A 6,654-nucleotide genomic window follows, 5' to 3' on the forward strand; every position below is an offset into this window, starting at 1 on the left:
ATATTGAACATTGGCAATCCATCTTTTTGACGTAATAAAAATGACGTATTATTTTAGCATCTATAATCACGTCAAAATTATGTTTCATTTAGGTTACATTACGTCATCAACATCAAAATCATATAGTTTTTACGACATTTCGACGTCTTCTTGTTGGCTGGTACGTAATATAACGGATGTTATACGTTATTAATGTTAAGATTACATAGTTCCCTTACAGCACAGAAGTTTCAAAAAGCTTTCAGAAAGATTTCAGGAAGATCTCAGAAAGGTTCAATGTTTCTGGAATATTTCTGAAAGCTTTTTGAAACTTCTGTGCTGTGTAGGTTTTCTTTTATAACTGCAATTTATGTTTTAGAACTGTTATAATTCTCTGTTATTTACCGGTTATTATTGTATAATATCAATATAACTAAAATATAATCGGTTTATTATAGGTTATAAAATATAACAAGTGTTTTTTTTGCACACTATGAATGTATAATATTCTTATATTTAGGTATCAAGTTATTCGCTAGATGGCTCCTGTTCTCTTTCTCGTACGTAAAATATATTGCATTAATATAGAAATAATTCTTGTACGTAAAATATGATGCATTAATTTAGGAATTACACTAAGAAATCTTACATTCATTTATAATAAAATAAATTAAAATATAGTCTAAAACTAAGATTAAGATATAGTTTTAAATTTATTTCTTAAATTAATTATAATAAAGAGAATAAATGATTACAGTAAATATATTTTTACTTAAATTGTGAAATTATTCAGAAATTAAACTCGTAATCAAGTGTTTGCTGAAACGTACACTATTATAAACATTTATTTCTTTTTTATATATTTCAACAAATTTTTTCTAACACATTTTTTAAAATAGTATGTTATATAATGTACACTTTCCATACAGCACAAATCTCTAAAAGATTTCTTAAAGAGTTCCAAGAATTCCCAAGTCTTCCAGAACATTTTTAGAATTCTTTAAGAAGTCTTTTAGAGATTTGCGTTATATGGATTCTATATATACATTGTTATCAAGGAAACAAAATTACATTTTTTCTTACAATAAAGCTAGTTAATCTATTTGATATAATATAATAATCTGTCTAATATAAAACTAATACTTCTTAATCCATTTAATATTTTTTTCATCATTCACTCATTGCAGCAAATAAAGGAGAAACAAATGAAAACAACTACCTACACACAAATATAAAATGATTCAAATATATATTTATAACATAATGACATATACTAAGGTTGATTAAAGAATCTCAGGCATTATTTATTGACAAAATATTTTAGATTCTGAGTCATTTCCATTGTTTGCTAAATGTCGCTTCTTTGAAATTGCCTAAATGCAATGGTTCCAGTGCATACTTCACTCTTTCACAAATGTTTCTTTTGGAATAGATTTAAATTCTGCTCGCAAATCTTCAATTACGCTTTGCCGACTCTTGTCACGACCCATGTCTTATTATCGATCACAAAAATTTTCAAAAAATCGTCATTAGATTTTGTTTCTTCAAAAAGATTCTTTGGAATTTCCGTATGTGCTTCTTTCCGCTTTAAAGTCAAAATTCGTGGCACAAATTTAGAAACATTTTGATGATGTCCAAGGTTTTGCGGAATGCTCGGACACGAACCAAATGAAATGTTTAGTCCTTTAGTAATCCCTCGAATTGTTAAGCGGCGATCGGAACATATCAATTCGCGCACTTTACATTGTTTCTGTTCAATGGTGGAGGTTGAGGGCCGTCCTGAACGAGAATCGTCCTCAACCGAAATTTGATCTTCTCGAAAGCGTTTATGCCGTTCAAAAATCTTTGATTGAGTCATCGCATTTTCACCAAATGCTTGCCGAATCATCGCGATAGTCTCTGCATCAGTTTTTCCTAATTTGACACAAAAACGAATACAAATTCGTTGTTCTTTCAAATCAGCCATTTTCTATTTTTGTAAAAATCTCAAAATAAAATCAAAACACTTCTCGACATTTAAGCATGCATAGAACAATTATCAAGGCAAGCAAATTCACATGTGCGTTTGTGCCAGAAACAAGGGCCCATTATAAAGTTGTTTTCCAACAAGAGACACAAGTCGACACAAATATCATCCTATCTTTGGGTGCTTTCCAATTGCTTAACACATCTTGACACATATGTATACAGAAATGCACAAAGTATAACGTTGTGCACGATTACATTAATCAAGGTTACACGACATTTTCTCGAAAACTACATGGAAAAATGTTGGTACCGATAAAGACCTCTAAGCAACACAATTTTATAGCGTGTTCGACTGGCCCTGGGCTAATCGCTCCGAGAGCGATTAATGACGTCATAGTCTCTCCTAGCCAATTATAAATACTTGTTTGACCAATAAACGTAGACTGAATAACCCAGAGTGGGTTAACCCAGAGCCAGTCAAAAATGCTATAAGATTATCTAATAAAAAGTTACTATTTAGTACGCGTATCAAGTGCACGATGTAAACCAAGACCGTAACATAAAGGGACGTCTACATTGGAAGTAAATAGCAAGAAGTAGGAAGTAAGAGTAAGAAATTGACCAACCACAGTCAAATGTGAGAAGAATAATCAACTATGATTGGTCAATTTCTTATTCTTACTTCCTACTTCTTACTGCTTACTTCCAATGTAGGCTGCGTTTCGAAATTCACTGCCAGTACTGAAATTCTATAATATACGTAACATAAACTATAGATTTTCAGTACTGGCAGTGCATTTCGGAACGCAGCCGTAGACGTCCTTCAGACATATCATAAGGGCCGTGGCACACAGAAAAACTTAAGCAGTAAGACATAAGCAGTAAGCAAATTGACACTCGTTGATTCTTGGACCGTAAGAAAAATCAATGACTGTGATTAGTCAATTTACTTACTGATTACGTTTCACTGCTTAAGTTTTTTTGTGTGCCACTAGCCTAAGGGCCGTGGCGCACAGAAAAACTTAAGCAGTAAGACATAGGCAGTAAGCAAATTGACCAAAGACAGTCGTTGATTCTTGGAGCGTAAGAAGAATCAATGACTGTGATTGGTCAATTTGCTTACTGCTTACGTTTTATTGCTTAAGTTTTTTTATGTGCCACCAGCTTAAGGGCTTCCACACACAAATTGACATAACAGTAACGTAAGACATACCGTAAGAACTGACCAATTACGATCGAGTATTCATCAAAATGGCGACCTCACGATTCGATAATTTTCAATGTAATTGGTCAATTCTTACGGTACGTCTTACGTTACTGTTATATCAATTTGTGTATGAAGGCCTTAAGAATTGACCAATCACTTTGAGTATTGTCGAACCATAAGGTTGCCATTTTTGTGAATACTCGATTGTAATTGGTCCATTTTTACAGTACATCTTACGTTACTGTTATGTCAATTCGTGTGCGGCGCCCCTCAGCCACTTTTAGAGGCACTTTTAGACTGAGTTCCCACTGGGAGCGGTGCACTTGGACACGGTGCATTTGGACACAGCCAATCACAGCACCATGTGATTAGAGACATTTGTAGGGTCCCTTGGAACAGCGACTTGTGATTGGACTGTGTCCAATTACCCCGTGTCCAACTAATATACACCCCGTCTTTTCGACGTCGATAAATAAGTCATTTCTCACTGAGATCGCGCGCGTTTTGCATAAAAAATTTATTTTAAGTGGAAACGTCAGTTTTTTTTAGATTTCCTATTCAATTATAGTATTACAAAGATAGAAATGTCAGATTACTCGAAAAACATTAAACTGGAAGGAATGATCGAAGTCATTTTGCAAATAACTACATAAATTTTAGAGATATTAAATAAAATAAACAGGCGAATCAACGCATGTATTTGCTAAGTACGTTATAATATACTGTGAACACAGTAAGTATACATTTTATAAGCATAAATTGTAAGAACATCATTGAGGTCATTGGAGCACCACTGATTGATCGTCAGGTTAAGCAACGTAGTCAGGATGGATGGATGACCATTTCGAATTCGAAATTATCGAGGCAGGATTCGCGAAAGTTTTAACGTGTGTTTGACAATCTTCGGTTTCTAGCAGTTTATAAGACATAAAGAAAATTAGGAATTAGTTATTTTTATGAAACAACTAGTGAGAAATGACTTATTGATCGACGTTGTAATGACAGTCTATTAGACATTTAAATGTGAACCGTTTTTAGGTCGATATAGATCTTTATTTAGATTAGACGCAACCTTTCTCGCTGGGTATCGCAGATTGCGCGTATCGAACATTTGACTAATCGCAGACATTCCTCTGTTTTTGATACGTGCAGTTTCATTCCCATAATCCCATGGAGCGGAATTCGTGTAAGCGTATTAGGCAAATAGCCATTCACGAGACGATTTCTTTATTTCCTTCTCCTAAACAGTTTTGTGATTGACAAACTGCCGATCCTCTTACAATAATTCCGTTCCATAGTACCATAGGACAAAACTCTCGAGTACCGAAAACAGCGAATAGTCTGACGTTGGATCGTAGTAAAGAGCAAGTGGAAAAATATTCTATATGTATAATTAAAATGAATTTTATTGAATTTATTAATTTATTTAGTATAATTAAATAAAATTTTACAATTTGCTTAACAGGTGCAGAATGAAATCGGAAACGATATTGCTATTAATTGTGTTATTAATAATATATATATATATATATATATATATATATATATATATATACACACGTAAATAATGTGTATTACACAGGATTGAGTAAGTTACATTTTTTAAAACTAATTTAAGTTAAAAGTTAATGACCTAAAAATTAACTAAGTTTATGTTAAAAGTTCTTAAATTTTTTAACTTAATTTTTTAACTTAATCTGATTAACTTATTGTCAAACTCTTGTATTACAAGTGACTTTTGTTAAGTTGCAATAAAATAAAAAGTCAAATTTTAAACCAGAAAGAATTATCTATATTTGTAACAGAATTGAATACTATTACAAATAATTATTATCCTTAAAATATTTAAGTATTAATAATTACTTATAAATGCTGCATTGTTGTCGTCAACGTGTATCACATGTTTTTCATCATTAAAATATTGGAAACATGAATGTGTAATACACCAACATTTAAAAATCCATTTATTCTTCACCCGCAATATCCACATTTAACTGACCGTATGAAAAAGAAAAGAACATTAAACACAATAATTTGTAATTCATAATGAAATATATTAAACCAAAATAATGTGTGCAAATTAAACAAAAATATGCTTCATGAAATTCTAAACTAACCTTCAAATATTATTATAAAAAATAATGTACATACAATCACAAACATTACAAAAATAATATTTTAAAATGCTATAGATACTCACAGGATTTATATTTTCTTTATTTGTGATATCCACTTGTTAAAAAAAAATGCATAAAGACTAAAATCTTTGTTACATTGTGGCACTTCTACGATCAGATTCTTCGATTGGCAATCAAGATATTTGCGTATTGCGGAAAATAATAGATTCGGCGGAAGGGCAGCATATCGAAAGCAGCGAAACATCTGCGATTGGTCAAATGTTCGATACGCGCAATCCGCGATACGCACAATACGCTCCATAAAGGCCTTCACACACACTTTTCGTAACAGGAACCGTAAGACGTAACGTAAGAATTGACTAATTACGATGGAGTATTTACAAAAATGGCGACCTTATGTTTCGACGATTCTCAACGTGATTGGTCAATTCTTACGTTACGTCTTACGGTTACTGTTACGGAAAGTGTGTGTGAAGGCCTTAAGACTACACCCTAAGGGTGCCTCCCCATGCGGCGTAACTTACAAGGCGTAAATTGCGCCAACCAATCACATCATCTCCTTTAAGTACCAGTTTCCATCAAATTATTTTGTGCTCTACGCTATTTTCGTTACGCTAAATTCAATTTTTGGCTGTATTAGTAAGCGTATCTTTTAGTCGTTTGAACTAAAAGGTGTGATAATGTGGATATTGTCATATATAAAAAGTTTTGCAAATTAATAATAAGAAATGGATAAGGATCAAATCAGGGTAAGTTAAGAAATAGCTTTATATCGAGTTTATTATATAATGTTGTAATAGCCTTCTGTAATATCTGATTCACTACTCAGGGCATGTCGATACAAAATTTTTTAAGGTTTCATTTGTATATCAATAGAGTACTAGATTTGAGGCTTTCACGGCCATTGATACAATGTCTAGATATAGCTTCCGGAATGGAGCCGTGTCTTGAATCAGCGATATGCCGACGTTTCGCAAACGTTGCAGTTTGCATCATCAGGGCTGAGAACTCTGATACTGAGCTCCCTTGGGTAAAGGTAGTGCTTATATGCCCCCTCCACCCCCCCCCAGCCCTTTGTGTAGATGGTGTTTAGGGAGTAAAGGACGAGGCTTGAATCCAGCCAATCAGCGTATTTTAATTGATCAGCTGGTCAATTAAAAAACCGGGAGGGCAGTATGCCAAATAGAGTTTACTTGCATACCTTTGTCTCGGTTAAGGTTGTTGGGATGTTTCAAAATTTCTAGACCTTCACGATGTTTTCTGGCAAAATAACTCTGTGAGGGAGCCAATCTGGTGGCTTTTTCAAATTGTACGGAGTGTCCAGTCTCCATCCAGTGTTCAGCTAGGGCTGATTGAGTAAAG

At 33.3% G+C, this 6,654-nt stretch overlaps 1 long non-coding RNA gene across 1 annotated transcript; it reads right to left on the minus strand.

The window, feature by feature from the left end:
• Positions 1 to 1,209: 1,209 nt before the first annotated feature.
• On the minus strand, positions 1,210 to 2,492 carry LOC116852682. Its single transcript, XR_004379828.1, has 2 exons — positions 2,037 to 2,492; positions 1,210 to 1,893 (listed from the first exon to the last, which is right to left on the minus strand). It is a non-coding gene; the product is annotated as an uncharacterized LOC116852682 (long non-coding RNA).
• Between the last annotated feature and the right edge of the window lie 4,162 nt (positions 2,493 to 6,654).

This window comes from Odontomachus brunneus, unplaced genomic scaffold (assembly GCF_010583005.1).
Source record: "Odontomachus brunneus isolate Ranch 3 - 2012 unplaced genomic scaffold, Obru_v1 Obru_scaffold_248, whole genome shotgun sequence".
NCBI classification, from domain to species: domain Eukaryota; kingdom Metazoa; phylum Arthropoda; class Insecta; order Hymenoptera; family Formicidae; genus Odontomachus; species Odontomachus brunneus.